The 20553-nt window shown below is 36.5% G+C and overlaps 1 protein-coding gene across 3 annotated transcripts in view; it reads left to right on the top strand.

The window, feature by feature from the left end:
- The window catches only part of TMEM117 (transmembrane protein 117), a gene marked incomplete at both ends in the record, with an annotated part of 622588 nt that overhangs the window by 231179 nt on the left and 370856 nt on the right, over positions 1–20553 (top strand). The gene's annotated exons all lie outside the window — the stretch shown is intronic.

Below are 20553 nucleotides of genomic sequence, written 5' to 3'. Positions count from 1 at the left end.
AAAAAAAAGGTCTGGGAGTGTAGCCCGTGGGAGTGTTCCCTGGAGGTAGAAGCAATTCCAGGAACCCCAGTACCACCAAAATAAATAAATAAATAAATAAATAAATAAATAAAGGAATGGAGGGTGTAGCTTGGAAGTAGAATCCTACTGGGTTTAATCCCTAGTATCCCCCTCAAAAAAAGATAAGAGGAGACTACTATACATGCTAACTGTCACAGATAAACTCCTATCCCAACACTTTTTTTTGTTTGCTTATGCCACACATTTGGAACACTGAGTTCCAAATTATAGCTAATTTCATTACGTATTTTACAAAGCCAAATAGCTCAATCAGAATCTTCATTAACAAATCATATTGTTTTTTAAAATATTCTTTTGTTCAATAATTATTTTAAGGTTTATGTGTGCCTTAGAAAAACATGTTAAAGTACAAGAAGTCCTTTGCACCATAGGCGATGTCACAGAACTTGCAGTGCTTTTTCTTTCTATATTATTTTTTTGGGGGGGGTTACTGGGGTTCCTGGAAACCCTTCTACCTCTGGGATACACTCCCAGACCTATTTTTATATTTTTATTTTGAAACAGAGTCTCTTAAGCCAGCAAGGCTGGCTTGGAACCTGTGCTATCCTCCTGTCTTCGCCTCCCAAGAGCCGGGATTACAAGCGTGAACCACCACGACCGGCTGAATCTTATTATTTTTATGTAGATAGGCTCACAGTGTATACTATTCAGAGATACTTCTTTCTATACCTCTAATCTACACATGTATTTATCAGAGGAGCAATCAATGTGGGCTTTATTTGGTTAAGAGTACACTTAAGGATATCTCAGCTTACATTATAAAATAATAGTTCTCAAACATTTTTTATTTTTAAGTTTTTTATTGGTATATTGTATTCATACATCTTAATGAGATGCAAGATGGTGGAGACATACATGCACACATCACCCAATTAGCCCTTACCCCGTTCCCGCCCCATTCCCTCCCCCTTTCTCCTTCTCAGGCTTGGCTTAGTAATTGACTTTGGTACATTTTGTTAAAGAACATCATGTGCATTAAAGGATTTCACTCTTCTTCCCTCCTATTCCCTCATGTTTCATTATTTGCTCATCTATAGATCTCCTACTTAATCTAGAGTTCCTCCTATGACCAATTTCTCCCTAGCTTTTGCTTATTAGGGAGAGCATCCAATCTCTTATTTTTTGTAACTAACTAATCTCACTTAGCATAATGTCCTCCAGTTCCATCCATTTCCCTGTAAATGACATAATTATGTTCTTCTTTATGGCTGAGAAAAATTTCATTGTGCACATTTCCCACAGTTTGTAATACATTGATCATTACGAGCATCTTGGCTGGTTCCATAGTTTGGCAATGGTGTATTGTGCAGCTATGAACACATGCATTAGTTTGGTAGTTTGGTTTCCTTTTTTGGGGGTAGATACCCAGAGTGGTATTGCTGAATCAAATGGTAAGTTCATTCCCATTCTTCTTAGGATTCTTCATACTGTTTTCCAAAGTGGTCACATTAATTGGCAATCCCACCAACAGTGTATTAGAGTTCCCATTCTCCACATCCTTGCCAGCATTTATAGTTATTTGTGTTTTGAATGATTGCCATTCTAGTTGGAGTTAGGTGAAATCTCCAGGTAGTTTTGTTTGCAACTCTCTGATTGCTAATGATGTTGAACATTTTTTTCATGCATTTATTGACTATTTAAATTTCTTCCTTTGAGAAGTGTCTATTTAATTCACTTGACCATTTTTTATTGGGATATTTGTTTAATTAGTGTTGAGTTTCTTGAGTTCTCTGGATAGTCTAGATAGTAGTCCTCTATTGGAGGAGTAGGCAGAAAAAGTCTTCTTCCATTCTGTTGGCTCTCGATTGAAGTTCTTGACAGTTTCCTTTGCTGTACAGAAGTTCTTCAGTTTAATGCAATCCAACATATTGATCCGCCTTTTAGTTTCTTGTGCCTTTGGGGTCTTGTTGAGAAAGTTTTTATCTGTGCCTATGTTTTGCAGTGTTCTTCAAGGATCCTCAAGGTCTCTGGTTTAATTTCCAAATCTTTGATCCATCTTGAATTGAGTCTTGTGCAGGGTGAGAAACTGGGATTTATTTCCAAATACCATGCTGTTTTTATTACTACACCTTTGTGTTAGAGTTTAAAGTCAGGTATCGTGATTCCTCCTCCATGGTTTTTGTTGCGGAGAACTACTTTGGCTATACTGGGTTTTTATTGTTCCAGATAAATTTAAGGACTAATTTTTCTAATTCTGTGAGGAATGATCTTGCTAATTTAATGGGTATTGCATTGAATCTGTAGATCACTTTTGAAAGTATGGCCATTTTGATCATATTTATTTAATTATTTATTTATTTATTTATTTTTTGTGGTACTGGGGTTTCTGGAAGCCCTTCTACCTCTGGGCTACACTCCTAGACCTATTTTATATATTTTTAAAATTTGGAAACAGGGTCTCTTAAGCCAGCGAGGCTGGCTCTGAACTAGCGCGATCTTCCTGTCTCCGCCTCCCAAGCGCGGGGATAACAAGCGTACACCACCACGCCCAGCTCGATCATATTTATTCTGCCATTTCATGAACATGGAAGATTTTTCCATCTTCTAAGGTCTTCTTTGATTTCTTTTTTTTTTTCAATGTTTTATAATTTTCTTTGTAGAAATATTTTACCTTCTTGCTTAAGTTTATTCCTAGGTTTTTTTTTTTTTCTTGTGGGAAATCCTGAGTGGAAGTGTTTTCTGGATTTGTTGGTGGATTTATGGTTGGTATACAGCAAAGCTTCTGATTTTTTAAGATTGTTTTTTTATTCAGGTACTTTGCTGAATTTGTTTATCATTTTATAAGCCTTTTGGTTGAGTTTGTTGGGTCTTCTAAGAATAGTATTATGTCATCTACAAATAGTGAAAGTTTGAGTTTTTCTTTTCCTATTTGTACTCCTTTGATTTCCTTTTCTTGCCTTATTCTGGCTAGTGTCTCAAGTACTGTCTTGAGGAGAAGTGGGGATAATGGACATCCTTGTCTTGTACCTGATTTTAAAGGGAGTTCTCAAAGTTCTTCCCCATTTAATATGATGTTGGCTGTGGGCTTATTGTAGATTGCCATTATGATGTTGATATATGTTCCTTCTATTCTGATTCTCTGCAGTGCTTTTATCATAAATGGATGTTGGATTTTTCAAATGCTTTCTCAGCATCTATTGAATGATCATGTGATTGTTGTCTTTGATTCTGTTTATATGATGAATTACATGGACTGATTTTCATATGTTGAACCAGCCTTGTATCTCTGGGATGAACCCTACCTGGTCAGGGTGTATTATTTTCTTTATGTGATTTTGAATGTGTGTTGCTAGTATTTTGTTTTGCATTCAAGTTCATCAGAGATATAGGCCTGTAGTTTTCCTTCCTTGAACTGTCTTTATTTGGTTTTGGTATTAGTGTGATGTTGGCTTCATAGAATGTGTTTGGCAGAGTCCTGCTTTTTTCCATTTTATGAAATAATTTGAGGAGTATTGGGGTTAGCTCTTTTATAAAGTATTTATAGAATTCACTTGGAAAACCATCTGGCCCTGGGCTTTTCTTTGATGGCAAGCTCTTTATTGCTGTTTCAATCTCTTTAATTGCTATTGGTTGGTTTAAATATTCTATATCTTCTTGACTCAGTTTAGGAAGGTTATATTTATCTAGAAAGTTGTCAGTTTCCTCAAGATTTTCCATTTTTTTGGAGTATAGTTTTTCAAAGTAGTTTCTGATAATCCTCTGGATTTCTACACTGCCAGTAGTAATCTCTTTTTTCATCTCTTATCTTCATATTTTGGGTTGATTCTTTCTATTCTTTACTTTAGTTGGCTAGTGTTTTATCTATTTTGTTAATTTTTGAGAAACCAGCTTTTGGTTTTGTTGATTTTCTGTATTTTTAAAATTCTCTACTTGTTAATTTCTGTTCTGATTTTTTTTTTTTTTTTTTTTTTTTGGTGGTACTGGGGTTCCTGGAAGCCCTTCTACCTCTGGGCTACACTCCCAGACCTATTTTATATTTTTGAAACAGGGTCTCTTACACCAGCGCGGCTGACTTCGAACCTGTGCAATCCTCCTGTCTCTGCTTCCCAAGTGCGGGGATTACAAGCGTGCGCCACCACGCCCGGCCTTTGTTCTGATTTTAATAATTTCCTGTCTTCTACTGGCTTGAGGTTAGATCTTTCCTGTTTTTCAAGAGCTTTTAAGTGTGTTGTTAGGTTATTTATTTGAAGATTTTCTGTTTTTCTTATGTGAGCACTCAGTGCTTGTATTTTTCTTCTTAATACTGCCTTCACAGTGTCCTGAGATTTTGATATGTTTTATCTCTATTTTCGTTTGTTTCTAGAAATTTCTTGACTTCTCCCCTTACTTATTCTATGACCCATTCTTCATTCAGAAGTGTGGTATTCAGTCTCCACATGTTTATGTGGTTTCTCTGGGTCTTCTTATAGTTGATTTCTAGTTTCATTCCATTATGGTCTGAAATGTCACTGGGAAATATGTCACATTTTTTTTGAATTTGTTAGTGCTCAATTTGTGGCCCAGGATGTGATCTATTTTGGTGAAGGGTCCCTGAGCAGCTGAGAAAAATGTGAACTCTCTTGTAATTGGGTGGACTATTCTATATGTTTCTAACAGGTCCATTTGATTAATGGTGTTCTTTAGGTCTCTGGTATCTTTGATGACCTTTTGACTAAAATGTTGGTCTAATGGTGTGAGAGGTGTGTTGAAGTCTCCCAGCATTATTGTATTGGGATTTATATGTGACTTAATGTCACAAAGAATGTGTTTTATGAAAGTAGCTGTACCTATGTTTGGGGCATAAATGTTGATTATCGTTATTTCCCCTTGCTGGATTGTTCCTTTTACCAATTAAAAAAAAGACCATCTTTGTCTCTCCTTTTTGGTGGTACTGGGGTTACTGGAAGCCCTTCTACCTCCGGGCTACACTCCCAGACCTATTTTTATATACTTTTTATTTGGAAACAGGGTCTCTTAAGCCAGTGAGGCTGGCTTCGAACCTGTGCAATCCTCCTTTCTTTGCCTCCCAAGTGCAGGTATTATAAGCATGTGCCACCAAGGCCAGCATTTTCTTTGTCTCTTTTAATAAGCTTGGGCTTGAAGTCTAAATTGTCTGATATCATAGTTGCTACTCCTGCTTGTCTTCGAGTTCCTTTGGCCTGGATTACCTTGCTTCAGCCCTTTACCTTAAGTTTGTTACTGTCTTTACTTTTAATGTGTGTTTCTTGCAGGCAGCAGATAGATGGATTCTGGTTTTTAATCCATTTTGCTACTTTGTGTCTTCTTATCAGGGAATTGAGGCCATTTATGTTCAGTGTGATTATTGAGAGATGATTTTTAATTCCTAACACATTGAGATTTAACTTTTGTTTGTTTTTTAATTAAATAATTTTTTTGTGTGTGGTACTGGGGATGAAACCCAGGAACATTCTAGTCCAAGCTACACCCCCAGCTGTATTTTTTTATTCTTTATTTTGAAACAAGGTTTCACTGAGTTGCAAAGGACCTCACTAAGTAGCTGAGGATGCCTTGAACCAAAATTCTCTGGTCTCAGCCTCCCAGATGCTTGGATTACAAGCATGTGCCACCATGCCCAGTTTGTCTTCTGTTTAAGGTAGTGTTTTTTTTTTTTTTTTTTTTTTTTTTTTTTGCTTAGTAATTTGCTGGGTGGAAATTCTTGTTTCTCTAGTTCTGGCATATTACTTATTTCTTCTTTGCAATTAATCTCTTGAGTTATTTTCTCTAGTGCTGGGTTTGAAGTCATAAATCCCTTTAGCTTCTGGTTGTCATGAAAGATTTTCTTTCCCCATCTAATTTGATTGATAGTTTTGATTAGTAGGAAATTTTGGGCCGCAAGTTGTTTTCTTTCAGAGTTTGGAATATGCTACTCCAGGCCCTTCTGGCTTTCATGATGTGGTTTGGGAAATATGGAGTGATTCTAAGTGGTTTGCCTCTGAATGCCACTTGATTGTTTGTTTTTGTTGCCTTTAAGATTATCTCCTTAGCTTCTACATTGGCCAGTTTGACTATTATGTGGCACGGGGGAACTTTTCTATGATCTTGTTTAAAGGGGGTTGCTTTTGCTAGATTTTGATAGATTTCACTCAGTCTCTAAGTGCCAGTTGGTATACCCAAGGGCAAGTTGTATTGCATTCAACAGTGAAGGTTGAGTGAGGAGGGAAGTGAAGGAGTAAATGGAGAAATAGGATAAAGCCTCAGATATGATCAAATACAATGAGAGTATGTGTTTGGTGAGGTATATATTAAGGTATGTATATTAGTTACTAGAATACTACTACATTTTTACTATCTCTAGAAATTTTAGTAACTAATATAGAGCTTCTGGTATAGTGATATGAAGTGAATTTATATACAAGACAACAAAGAAAGAAGAGAGAAAAAAGAAAAAAGAACATAAATAGAAGAAAGTAGGTATGTACAAGGGAAGAAACTTGGGAGAGGGTTTGGAAAGAGGGTAAAAAAAGGCATATACACTCACACACAAATAAAAGAAGAAAAAACTCAAAAAAACCCAATAACAAATTAATGCAACTCTACAAATAATGACTTTTCAGGAGACAGGGCCTCTGCACTCTTTCTCTGTGGAGATACCAAGTGCCACCAGCACCTTTCCTGATGTAGTCCTGGTTTTCTGAGTCTTTCTCAGACTTTGCAGATGATATCAATGGGGCTGGATCTAGTGTTAAGCACAGGTCACTCTCCATGCTTCACAGATTTGGAGCCTCCATCTCTCACTGCTTTCATAGGTGGCTGATGCCTCTGAGACCAAACTTAATGTAACAGTCTCTGTTCCCCACAGCTAAGGTTGTGTTGGTTTCACTTCTCCCCATTCACTATGATTGGGTGGTTTGTGGTAATCCTGGAGAACCCAGTTTGGTTCTAGTGTTAAGCATAGGTCTCCCCCCACACTTTCCACTGATCAGAGCCTGATTCTCTCTGAGCCTTTTCTATGTCCAATAGCAGACTTTATCCCAACCTTCCCCAGGTTGAACTGTTAAGTCTCATATCCAGGGAGTTAATCGGGGCTGCACAAGTCCCTTGTGGCGCTGCACTGGGGGTTCTCCCATGGGAACTGCAACTTTATTTATGGTGTTATTGAGTTCTGCTCTGGATCTTTGGAGGATGTGGTAAGCTTAACCACCACTACCGCAATATGTAGAATCTATCCCCTCCTTTGCTGAGTTGAACTGCAAAGTCTCAGACCCAGGGAGTGTATCATGGCTGTGTGAGTCCCTGGGGGCACTGCCCTGGGTGCTTTCCCATGGGGACAGTGGCTTCACTTAAGGTTTTGATGTGCATAGGTCTGGATATCTGGAGGGCGTGGTGGGCTCTGCCACCCCTGCTGCAAGTTGTAACAGGTGCTTGTGCAGGAGGAACTGATGACTTACAATTTCCATTGATCTGCAGCTGCCTACTTCAGGTCCTTGCATGCTTTCCTGATAGTCTCTGTAGTCCGGTGTAGTTAGGAAAGATGGCGCTGCTGTGGTCCCTTGGCTGTGAGGCGGGCAGCTTTCTTTTCTGGTGTTGAGCTCTGGATCCCTGGATGGCATGGTGCGCTCAGCCACCACTGCTCAGGTCCCCACTTTTTTTCCTTTTCATCTCTGGAGTTGGGTGCTGTGAGGCATGATGGCACTGGCAAGGTGCCCGCTGCTACAAGATAGGCGAGTTTATTTTCTGCTCTCTGATTGGATTTCTAATCTTCTTTTTCCTTGTTCCTTGTATCTATTGCTTTTATTCCTCTACTGATAGTATTTTCTGGTTTTGTAGAATGCTGTTTTTGAGGAAATAGAGATCAGATATCAGCTGGACTGGTATGTGCTGCTTCCCTTGGTCACCATCTTCCTGGAATTCTCAAACTTTTTGATATTAGAACTCCTTTACATTCTTAAAATTTATTGAGGACCCTAAAGATATACTTCAGAAAACTCTCGAAAGCACAGATATACACAAACTCACAATTCTGTCAACCCATAAAGTGATTATCACCATGTATTGCTTAGCCTCTGGAAAATAATTCAGTAACTGGATCCAATCAGAGTAGAAAAGTCAATTGACGGCCTGGTTTTATTATAAACATAGTTTTTTTGTTGCAGAAATAAAAGGGTCTCTGTATCTCCAGGGCCCCTTCTGACCACACTTTAGGAACTGCTTTATGAAACACAAAGTGGGAATAACAAGAAATAGTCGTAGAGGAACTTAAAGTTTGCAGTGTGAGTGGCCCTGGTGCACACTTGTAATCCCTGAGACAGGAGGATCAAGGTTAAGGCCAATCTCAAGCAAGAAGTTAGTGAGGTCTTCTACAAATTTAGAGCTTGTTTCAAAAGAAAAAATAAGGCTAGAGCCATAGCTCTGAGTTAGAGTGCCACACACTAATTTGCAGTTTGTTTGTTGTTGTTGTTATTGTTGTTGTTGTTTTTTGGTGGTACTGGGGTTCCTGGAAGCCCTTCTACCTCCAAGACCTATTTTTACTTTTTTTTTTGAAACAGGGTCTGCTAAGCCAGCGCGTGCGGCTGGCTTCAAACCTGCGCAATCCTCCTGTCTCTGCTTCCCAAACGCGGGGATTACAAGCATGCGCCACCAGGCCCGGCTTGCAGTTTGGTTTTACAAATGTTTTCTCTTTGATTTTCCCAGTACCATGAGATTATGATTATATTCTTTCACAATAAGAAAAAATTACATTCAGGGAAATTAAATAATTTGATTGGCTCACAGGGAGGGGCTCCACTTATAAAATTAAACTCAAATCTTCTAACTTCAAAGCTTATGATTTTTCTCCTTGTAATATATATTTCTTTGTACTTGGCCATTGAAAAATTCCCCCATAAAGCTAGCGTAGGTAGTTGATTTAAATGCAATTCTATCCTAGCTTTTAGAGCATATGGCTGATTTTAATCAGAATGGGTCTCCATTTAAATTTCAAGTGTTTCCAGCAGGGCGTGGTGGTGCAAGGTTGTAATCCTCGTGGAGACAGGATTTAGGTGACCCTGTTTCCAAATTTAAAAAAGTATAAAAATAGGTCTGGGAGTGTGTCCCGGAGGTAGAAGGGTTTCCAGGAACTCCAGTACCACCAAAAAAAAAAAAAAAAAAAAAAAAAAAAAAAAAATTCAAGTGTTTCTATGATGTCAGGTCTGGTCCTGGGTGATATCGAAAAGGTGAATTTGGCTTCAGGAGAGCTTGAACATATGAGGAATCTTTCTCAGAAAAATTCTCAATAGTTACACCTATGATCAGCTGATAACTATGTCACAAAATTTGTCTGGATTCTTAGGAGAGGCCTGGTAGGCACACCTGGCATCTATGCTCAAAGTCACTGCTTCCCTGCACAGGCTTGCCAAGACTTTTCTGGGCTACACCATTGCTCCCAGCTAGACTGAATTAGCCAATAGCCAGAAGCAAAAATATCAAAAGCCATTTGCCTGGGAGCAGCCCTAGTATATTTATCTCTTTGGAGGATTGTGCTCTCTATATTCTCTTTAAGCTTTGACCTTTGGGAAAATCAAAATGACAGACCCTGTACTCCCTGTAAATCAAAAGGGACAGGGTCAAATACCATTTTTTTTTTCTCTCTTGATGCTCAGAGCTTTGATTCTTCAAGTATTAAACATTAAGAAAATATGAATCATGGGTATAAGGGACACAAGTATTGTTAGGTAAAAAACTATAAGTAACAACGTTAAATGTTCTTTGCAAAAATTAAAAGTATAGCTGACTTTATAGAGATGGTATAAAGAGCTCTTTGAGAATTATTGCTCTACAGTAAACTGATCTAGTTAGATGCAATAAAATGTCTACATTACTGAACTGGAAGATGGTAATATATTCTCAACCATGTCTTTCATTGTTTCACCTATCTACTAAAAACCAAAACAAAATAATAAAACCACCACCATTACAAATCTCTTGTCTGTTGCATAGGAAGAGAAAATCCCTCTATCTTTACTTGACATTATGCTACTTTGACAGTCTCCTGCAGACACAAAGCTACTTATTCCACTTGGTCTCCACCTCCCCATAACTACCCCCACCAACATAAGCCATGTTGCCTTAAATATTGCCTCACCCATTTATCCCCATGTCTGAGCGAAAGCTCATGTAGCTCTCAGTTGAGAGGATTTTTCCATTATTCTCTTTCTTCACTGACTCTACCCATTCTTTAAGCCTTTTTTTTTTTTTTTTTACTAATCCAGAGCATATGAATCTCTTTTTCTTCTAACGTTTTAGAATAGGGGCTAGCATACTTTTTCTGTAATAATAATAAATGTTTTGGACTTGGTAGGCTATAGGTCCTTGGTAGGTTATAGGTCCTTCAATTTCAGTGTTGTGGAACAGAAGCAGCCATGTTCTATTTCTTATCTGCGTGTATGCCTTTACCATCTTGTACTGCATTAAGATGTATAACTACAATTCACATATAAAATAAAATAAAGATGATAAATGGAAAAAATTATCTACAGATACTTTGTAATAGTTAAAAACCCTATAGTCTTCTAGGCCTTTTTCTAGTTTATCTGTTGTGATTCATTAAACTTAGCAATGTACTGTCTTATCAGTTTAAGTGTCCTTAGTATGTAATGTCTTCTTTCATTTTTTATTTTTTCATGTGTTTACCAAATACTGAGGCACCAAGGCTCTGAACTCCAGGAAGACATCTTTAATTAATTAATTAATTAATTAATATTTTTGCAGTACCAGGGATGGAACCCAGGGACATTGTTCCTCTATGCTAAACCCCAGTACTATTTTTCAATATTTTTAATTTTTGAAACAGGGTCTCACTGAGTTGCAAAGGGCCTTGCTAGTAGCTGAGGCTGTCTGGGAACCACAATCCTCTAGTCTCCACCTTCCCCGAATTCTGGGATGACAAGCATGTGCCATGCCCAGCAGGAAGACATCTTTATCTTCTTTTATATTCCATACATCAATACCAATACATTAAAAGTGGCATGTGTTCAGACATTGAGATACTTGTGATTGACTTAAACACTTTTTCTTTTCTTTTTTCTTTTTCTTTTTTTTTTTTTTTGGTGGTACTGGGGTTCCTGGAAACCATTTTACCTCTGGGCTACACTCCCAGACATATATATATATATATATATATATATATATATATATATATATATATATATATATATATATATATATATATATACTTTTTTTATTTGGAAACAGGGTCTCCTAAGCCAGCATGGCTGGCTTCGAACCTGCATGCTCCTCCTGTCTCTGCCTTCTAAGCATGGGGATTATAAGCATGCGCCACCACGGCTGGCGACTTAAACACCTTTAAAAGACAAAAAAAGATTTCTCTATTTTCTTTCCATTGTATTTCTGTATTAGTAATAATCTTGATCTTGTGTTTATGTGCTGGTCTTTTTTCTTTTTCTGAGTGCAAGCATTGGCTTTGCTGAGATATACTGTATTACCTTTCTATATTACGATATAGATTAAAATGAATCAGGATAAATGCTTTAAAGTATATTCTCAGAAAAATAATTTATGACTCGTTTGTTGACAGAATAATTATGATGAAGTCTTTTGCTTAGCCTGCCAATACAGTACTCATTTTTTAGGAAAAAAAAGTATCATAGGTTGGCTTCCTGATCTAAAGCCTGCTGAGTTTACCATTTAATAAAATAGAGTACACAGTGAAACTTGTACAATGTCAAACTTCAAAGAACAATTTATAATAATAATGTTTTTATTTACAGCATGCCACCAAGGAAGGGACAATAAAATGTCAAGTTTGACAATGTCCACTGATTGATATTAAGGTTAGAAGCGAGATTTCTGTCATCAAGATTGCACAGTCAGTTAACACAATAGAGGGCAGAATATAATCAACCTTCCCTTCTTTAAAATTTAAGGCTTTGGAAAGGACAGTAGGCTAGATGTCATATTTATTCAAGAGAGGCTGTAGTATAAAAACAGAAACAATTGAAAATTGCATGTTTTCAGTTTGTTTTTCTGTTAGCCTGGAGAAAAAAGTCTAAAAAATGTAGTCCAGTTATCAGTTTTTATTCACATGATGTCCTAACCATTGTTTCAGATATGTTAGCTGTTTATTGCAAATATTACACCTACATCTTCTGGAGACATGTATGTGGCAAAAGAAGATGACTTTTGAGCTACAAGATTTGTAGAACTGATGAGGGGAGTGAAGGTATAGTCATCCCAGATGACTCAAGTTCAGATGCCTCATTTTAGTATATGAATTAACATATCTCACTTTTCAAAGAATAGTTATACTGATCACAATGAAGAATTTGATATGTGCTAGCTATTTCTCTTTATAATAAAATAACACATAGCTAAAAATAGGAATAAGTCATTTCCCTTACCAGCATGTAGGATGAAATGCTCAACTTCATGTAGGTATTACATTCAAGATTATTCACACATTGATAAGATCATATAATTTCTGAAAGTGTATTTTTTGCACTCATACCTTTTGACAAGGTATGGCTTTAAAAAAGTGAGGCAGTGAGCAGACAAGAAACTAGAGGCCTTCCTATGAGCTGTGCAGTGAGATCCCACGTTGTCTGGGAGGTGGAAGATAAAGTGTTTAATGTTGAAGCCAGGTGTAGTGGTGCACGCTTGTAATCCAAGCATTCAGGAGGCTGCGATAGGAGCATCGTGGTTCTTGAACAGCCTTAGCTACTTAGTGAGGCACTCTTGCAACTTAGTGAGATCCCATTTCAAAATAAAGAATAAAAAAAATCAAGCTACAGGTGTAGCTTGGAGGTAGAATGCTCCTGGGTTTCATTTCCAGTACCGCAGGGGGTGGGGGGGGAGTTTAATGCTGTCTTAGGTATATGGCATTACCTTTATCAGGGAACATGCAGAGGCATTGAAATAGCACCATCTCTTGCTCCACACCTGAAATAATGGTGCTAACACATTAGCAATTTATTGAAGCCAACTCACAAGAATAAAAATAATTAAATTAGTCAAAAGAAGTCATACCCTACAGAAAACAGGATACCGTCAGAGAGAGAGAGAGTGAGAGCGAGGAAGAAGAAAAAGAGAAGAAGAAGAAGAAGAAGAAGAAGAAGAAGAAGAAGAAGAAGAAGAAGAAGAAGAAGAAGAAGAAGAAGAAGCAGCAGCAGCAGCGGAGGAGGAAGGAAGAAGAGGAAGAAGATGAGGAGGAGGAGGAGGAGGAGAAGGAGGAGGAGGAGGAGAGAAGGGGGGAATGAGGAGAGGAATATAGAAGAGTTTCTGAATTCTTCAGGTAGAGACAGAAACCAAGTACTAGTTATTCATTCTTCCAATAAGGGTTATTGAGCTCCAACTCTGTGTCAGAGAATAAACCATCAAGATAGACATCCTTTTGTCCATGCAACATTTGTTACAAACAAATAACTTTGTGATTACAATTTCCCTAAATGCTAAAGGAGGGGTGCAAAGTATTTTGGAAGTTTGTAATAAAGAGAATTGACCTGACCTAACAGGGTGTGGTGCAAGAAAATTCCCTTGAAGCAATAACATTTAAGTTGCAATCAGAATGTTGACGGGAATTGAGACTGAGATGGGATTGTGGAAAAGGGACAAATATTCAGGAGAGAAGGAACCAGACTGTGGAGGTCTGAGTATTGTAAAGTTCTGTATCTATAAGAACACTGATATGGCTTGGAGTTCTACTAGATAAGTTGTATTTTTTCCCAAAGACAAAATACATCAGAGTTCTCATATTATGCAAGTGAAATTATATATTTCCAGCTCCTCAAAATATAATGCCAAAGACTCTTCTCTCTAATCATGGTGTTTTAAATAACTGCTGATTTTATCAAGGCAATTTTTATAATCATTATCATTGCTATTGTGTTTAACTTTATTATGTGTTTTTAAATATATTTCTTAATTTGATGATAACAATTGTTAAGAACCAGGATCACAATGTCCAGTATCTTTCTCAAGGGGGATGAAAAGCATTGGAACAAATATAACAATTTTTTGGAATACTTTTAAGGTTTACAGTGAAAATCACACAACAAAAATCATGTTTGGTTTCTCAATATAACTATAGAAGCTTCCTTTTTATTTTTTAATTTATATGAAGTATTAAATCAACCTTATGACTGAGAATTGTTATTTTTCTTGGTAAGAAAAATGATGAAAATTATCATCTTTCTACATATATCTTTTAAGCAATGTTATTGGCTTATTTCTTTTTCTCTGATGCTACTAAAGACAGAGTCATCAAAGGGACAAAGAGGTGGGACAAATATGAGAAAATAATTTCTTCTTGGAGAAAGCCATGCAGAATGAATGGCCACTTAAGTTTCCTTTGGCTTGGGTTTCAGTGGATAAGAATACCTCTGAAGAAGTATGAACTGGTTTGCATATCATTGTGCATGATTTAGGAATGCCCTAGCTAACGTAGGGATGATTTAGTAATGCTAAATTACAAACAGAATATATTAATCTAGTAACTGTGGCATTTAAAAAGCTTGTGAATGAAAAATCAAGCCAAAATAAAAATCAGAGCATGTAAGGATCTACTTTAGCCATGTCATTTATGATATATTATGGCCCTTGTTTGATACATGACTATAATAAAGCATTGCCATTCAATTAGAGTAAGTTAGCTTTAAAATTAATATTGTGCCTATGTTTGATTCCATTTAAAGGGCTGGAGAAAGGGAAGAAGGTTTTGAACCATTCACTATACATTAGCTCCAATGACAGAATATAAATCATACTAAGTCATGGGCTTCTGCCCAGTTCTGATCTCTGTGTGGTGCATGTCAATGTCAAACTTTAAAAATGTGCACCGTGGTTAGAACGGCATGCATTTGGTAATTGGACAGTACTGAGTGGAATGATTTGGAGGTTAAAGTCTGGCCCTTTGGAAATGTTTTGACACTTTACCCAGGAGCCTGCATTTATTAATAGTAAATGGTTCCTAAATTTTTATTTTAGCTGAGTTTTTGATTATATAGAAAGCCCCAGAGGAGTGATGAAGAAATGTATTAGGGAAAAGGATTAAAAAATTATCTTTGACACTTCTCACACAAGGATTAAGTCAAGATAGCTGATAAAAGAACATAAATCAATCAATAGAAATATCCACTTTAATCTTTTCTTTCATGTCCACTATTTATTTACTCCCATTCCTGTTATGAAGCTATATCAGAAATTCCATTATCACTAAGAAAATTCATCCTGAGGGCATCCAGGTTGATATTTCCAAAAAATCATTCATTATTAATTAATGAATAAAGCAAATTAGAGCAATAATATCTGCATGCATATGTGTGCAAGTATATGTGATTAGAGGGCAGTCAACTAAAGAAAAAGAGGGAAAAGAAATTTAAAAACATTTAGACTCCTACTGCATGCCAGAAACTCTATTAGACAATTTGCCTAATTTATAAACAACTAGTACATATTGTTATGTTTGAAAGAGTATGACATTGCTTCTTATCCATATACCTTTATATATTCTTGCATTGGTAATATGACCTTATAAAACTAGTTAGGAAATTAATTAGCATATTACCATGCTGGTCAATTGTTCTTGTAGGGGGTGAGGCTGTCACCCCCCCCCCCCCCACACACACAATTTAGGCTTTAAAGGGATGCTTTGTCCCAACATTGTTTTTTTGCTTCTTCTGTAGTGTGATAACCAGTATAAAGGAATAAAAATTTGTGCTGTACACATACATGTCCCACATGCAAGGAATATTACAGGAACTCACACCAGCATATTAGTGAGAGTCCAGTGCTAAAACACTAATGTTCATTAACATTTTGTTTTCTTTATTTCATTTAATATTTTTACTTTTTAATTTTTACATACAGAATCCTCAAAATTGACAATTGTTTTGTAAAATCATTGTGAAAGATTAGTAAACTCATACTATGTATGAGTAAACTCTTATTAGTAAACTCACTGACTAGGATTGGGAAGCCAGCCTACATGAAGTTTATGTTGAGAATGGATAAAAGGGTGGATAGTCTGTTAGATAGAAGTAATAAGTTCTAGTTTTACAGCGCAGTGGGTCATTGTAGTTCACAATAACACTATTTGTACTTTTATATAATGAATAACTGAAAGAGAAGAAGTAGATATATGATGAAATAGATATGTAATGAAATATGACACTATGTCTCATAAAAATGAACAATTATTATGTTAATAAAAAAGTAAACAAAAGTTTAATGAGATGGAAATGTTAAGTTTCCTAATTTTATTATAAAACATTACATACATATATTAAATTTCACATTATACCCAATAAATATATACAATTTAAATAATAAGAATAATATAAAGTTTAGAAAATTGAAGTTATATTTGATGGGTAGGAATAAGTAGGGAAAAGTAGAAATCATTTACTAATTTTCAATCCCACCAACAATGTATTAAGAGTTCCCACTTCTCCACACCCTTGCCAGCATTTGTTGTTGTTTGTGTTTTTAATGATTGCTATTACAGTTGGAGTTAGGTGAAATCTCAGGGTAGTCTTGACTTGCATCTTTCTGATTGCTAATGATGTTGGACATTTTTTTCATACACTTATTGACCATTTGAATTTCTTCTTTTGTGAAGTGTCTATTTAGTTCACTTGCCCATTTTTTATTGGGTTATTTGTTTTCTTATTGTTGAGTTTCTTGAGTTCTCTGTATACCCGAGATATTAGTCCTCTATTGGAGGAATAGTTGGCAAAATTTTTCTCTCATTCTGTTAGGTCTCTTTTAAGATCCTTGATAGTTTCCTTTGTTGTAAGAAGCTCTTCAGTTTAATGAAATCCCATGAATTTATCTTCTTTTTAGTTTCTTGTGCCTTTGGAGTCTTGTTGAGAAAGTTTTTGCCTGTGCCTATGTGGTAAAGTGTTGGACCTATGCCCTCTTCAAGGCAACCATCATTTTGTAAAACAATATGGAGGATCCTCAGAAGAATGGGAATGAACCTACCATGTGCTCTAGCAATACCATCTCTGCTCACAAAAAATGGAAACCAAACTACCAAGTTAAAGCATTCATATCTATGTTCATAACTTCACAATTCACACTTGCCAAACTATGCAACCAGCCAAAATGTCCATCAACAGATGAATGGATTACAAAACTATGGGATATGTATATGATGGAATTTTACTCAGTCATAAAGAACAAAATTATGTCATTTTCAGGGAAATGGATAGAACTGTAAAACATCATGCTACGTGAGATTAGTCAGTCACAAAAAGTGAAAAATTGGATGCTCTCCATAATATGTGGAACCTAGAGAGAAAAGGGGTCTCAGGAAAAATGTAGACAAAGAAGTAGAAACCAAAGATGAGCAGATAAGGTGACCTAACTGAGGAAGATGGGAGGGAGACAGAAAGACATTCCCTAAAGTATATGATGTACATTTACAAACATATCAAAGTCAATCACTAAGCCAAATATGAGAAGGAAAAAGGGAAGAGGGAATGGGGTGGGAATTGGGAAAGGGCTAAATAAGTGATGTGTGCATTATGCTTTTACCATCTTGTACCCCATTAAGATGTATGACTACAAAGCATTAATAAAAAAATTTAACTAGAAATTATTTACTAGAAGTTAAATGTAATGGAGGTAGCTGGATAGTGAATGCATATCAGAACATAAGTGGAAAAGAAAAATGAAAGTAGGTCCTAAGACTTAAAGTTAAAAAGAAAAAACACTGGAGAGAAAGAGGAGAGAAGACAGAGCTCAATTCAAATTTTCTACTTATGTCCAATTTAGACATTAATTTTCATGACCCAATGATAGCTTCCAGATCTTCACCAATGGCCAAATTGAAAATAAAATAATTTTACATAGGTCAAAATGAGTGCTGCTGGTACTTGGGGACAGTTCAGATATGTATCCATAATGAATTTTAAAATAAGGAACATAGTATGACTCTCTGAAGAATCCGACTTAATAAGTTAGAGCAGAGATGCGTAAAGTCAGCTGTTGTATAAATGGTCCTTGGATCAGCAAGTTCTATAAAGACCAGATTAAATACTAACATATTTGAAAATACAATATGCATTGGTTACACTGAAGACATAGAAAAAATGTTAGTTGAGTTTATTTAGCCAATAGAAGTTCTTCTAGGTGCCAGACATAGGATACAGTGATGACACAGACAGACAATGCCCTTGCCAGAGGTCTTACACTCCAGAGTTGGATGATGGTTGGATGACGGCTGGATATTATCTGGGAGAGATAATGATACTACTCTCCTTTTCCTAGAACATTGTCTTTCAAAGATAGAGACAGCAGGTATTTTTGTTTATTAGTATTAAAGAATTGAATCATCGAACTAATATTTCTTTTTTCCCAAGTATTTGCTGACCGAGCTAGTTTCTGATTATACCCTAGCAGATTATATTCCCAGTTATGCCTGCCTACTGAGAAAGAATACCCTTAAAACAAGCAAATATGAGGACATTGGTCCTTGTGATGTTTATATTTTTCTATTTAAATATGGCCATTTGCATTCTTATTTTACATAAGTCTTTCTTCTGTGATGAGCCCATACCTAGAGAGATGGATCTCTTTTCAGACTACTTCTAAAATTGACATTTCTGTGTCCTGAAGGCTGGAGTTCAGTTCTATAATGTTATCTCTCTCTGAATCTCTTGTGAAACAGCCAGCAGAGCTCACTGGGGACAGGTGATGTATTTGTCCCCTGTTCTTGTTTTGTCTTAAAATTTCTAGAATGAATAGGTCTTATTCAGTTCTGCAAGTAATACTGAGCATGAATGTGGGGGATACTGCTCTAAAGCAGTGATGGAGTACATGAGCTCTTCTTTTCTTGTTTCTTTATACTGCATTTCGTGTTTCACTGCTTGATCTCATCTTATTGCAGACCCCTCCTGCCTCAGGTGTGTCTGGCAGAGAGCCAGCCCATCATCTTGCGGGATATCTTTCAACTGTTCAGGGGAATAGAACAGCCTCATGATGTGTTAATTTGAGTTTGACATCTGGTTCTTGTCCATCTGCTTAGAAATCTGCTGCTATCATTTGGTTACTGGCAAAGGCAACCTCCAGTTATCTTACAAAAAAAAGGCAACCTCAAGAAGTTACTACCACTATTCCAATGAGATCTTAAATAGAACAGCAGCTAGTTATTTTTCAAAAAATCAGTCTTTTTCTAGTATCAGCATTTTTCTTTTCTTATATTTCAAAATTCTTCATCACAAAATACTTATGTAGAGTCTGGCTAGTGAGAAGAAATGGTCTATTTTTACCACTGTATTTTGCATATCTCAGTGATATTTTACTTCTTATGCCCCCAAATGGTATGCTGCAATGGATTCAGTTGAAGATATTAGTGTTGATGCTTTACTTTTCTCTCCCGCTTATATTAGTCTATTTCCTTTGACATAATGAAGTGTGTGGCACTTGGTAATTTGTAAATAAATGAGGTTTACTTAAGCTCACAGTTTTGGAGGTTCAAGAAAAGGCTGTTGACATCTGCTTAGCTATGGTAAGGGCCCCCTTGGCTGAGTTCCATGGCCAATGGCATTATGGCAAGAGCACATTTGAGAGGGAGAGATTTCATGGTGAGAAAGGAAGCCAGAGAATATGGAGGGACCAGGCTTACCCCTCTTTCAATAACTCACTCAGGGTCCCACAAGAGTACCTTAATACCTTCCAAGGGCAGCAACTTCAATAAGTTTCTATCACCTTGCACTAGGCTTCACCTCTTTAAGGTCCTACTGCCTCTCAATATTGCTACACCGAGGACCACAGCCCTAACATATGGCCCCTTAGAGGACAAACCATAACCAAACCAGAGTATCATCTAAATCAAAATGGAAAAGTATGGTGAAAATTTTGAGCTATGTGGTTGCTTAAAAATAATAGTGGCATAGTAGAGTATCTAAAGCTTTGTTTTTGTTCTGTTTATCAAAATTTTGGTTTAACAATGCACCTTTTTAGATATAATATGGAGCACTTAATATAATTAAGTGTTTTTTACTTTCAAGGTACTCTAGAGAAAGCCTTTATGGGAAAGTGAGTTGGGTGGAATCCTGGCTTAGAACTGCATAGAACAAACCATGTGGTAGTAGGGACACTAAGAATCATGAGCAGATCCTGCATTGATGGAAGTGCCGGTTACAAATTGTTGAGCTGAAATCAGACAGAAAAAACTTTCATGCTCTCTTTAAAATTGTATTAAGATTTTAATGGTTCATTCTGAACAAAGGATTAAGGCACATTAGGACTCCAAAGATAGTGACAAAATTCAATTCAATTCACGTATCCTCTATAACAGACCAGACACAATACCAGGTACTATCATATTATGCAGTGTCAATGACACAAAGTAAAAAGAAAATCAGATGCTCTCCCTAATATGTGGAATCTAGGGAGAAAATGGGTCACAGGAAGAATTCTAGACTAAGAAAATAAAACCATAGTCAAGCAAATAAGGCAGCCTACCTGAAATTGATGGAAGGGGAGAAGAAAGAAATTCCCTAATGTACATTCACTAACATATCAAAGTCAATT

Source organism: Muscardinus avellanarius (genome assembly GCF_963383645.1).
Source record: "Muscardinus avellanarius genome assembly, chromosome: 11".
Lineage (NCBI taxonomy): Eukaryota > Metazoa > Chordata > Mammalia > Rodentia > Gliridae > Muscardinus > Muscardinus avellanarius.
This window is presented reverse-complemented; position numbering and strand designations above follow the sequence as displayed.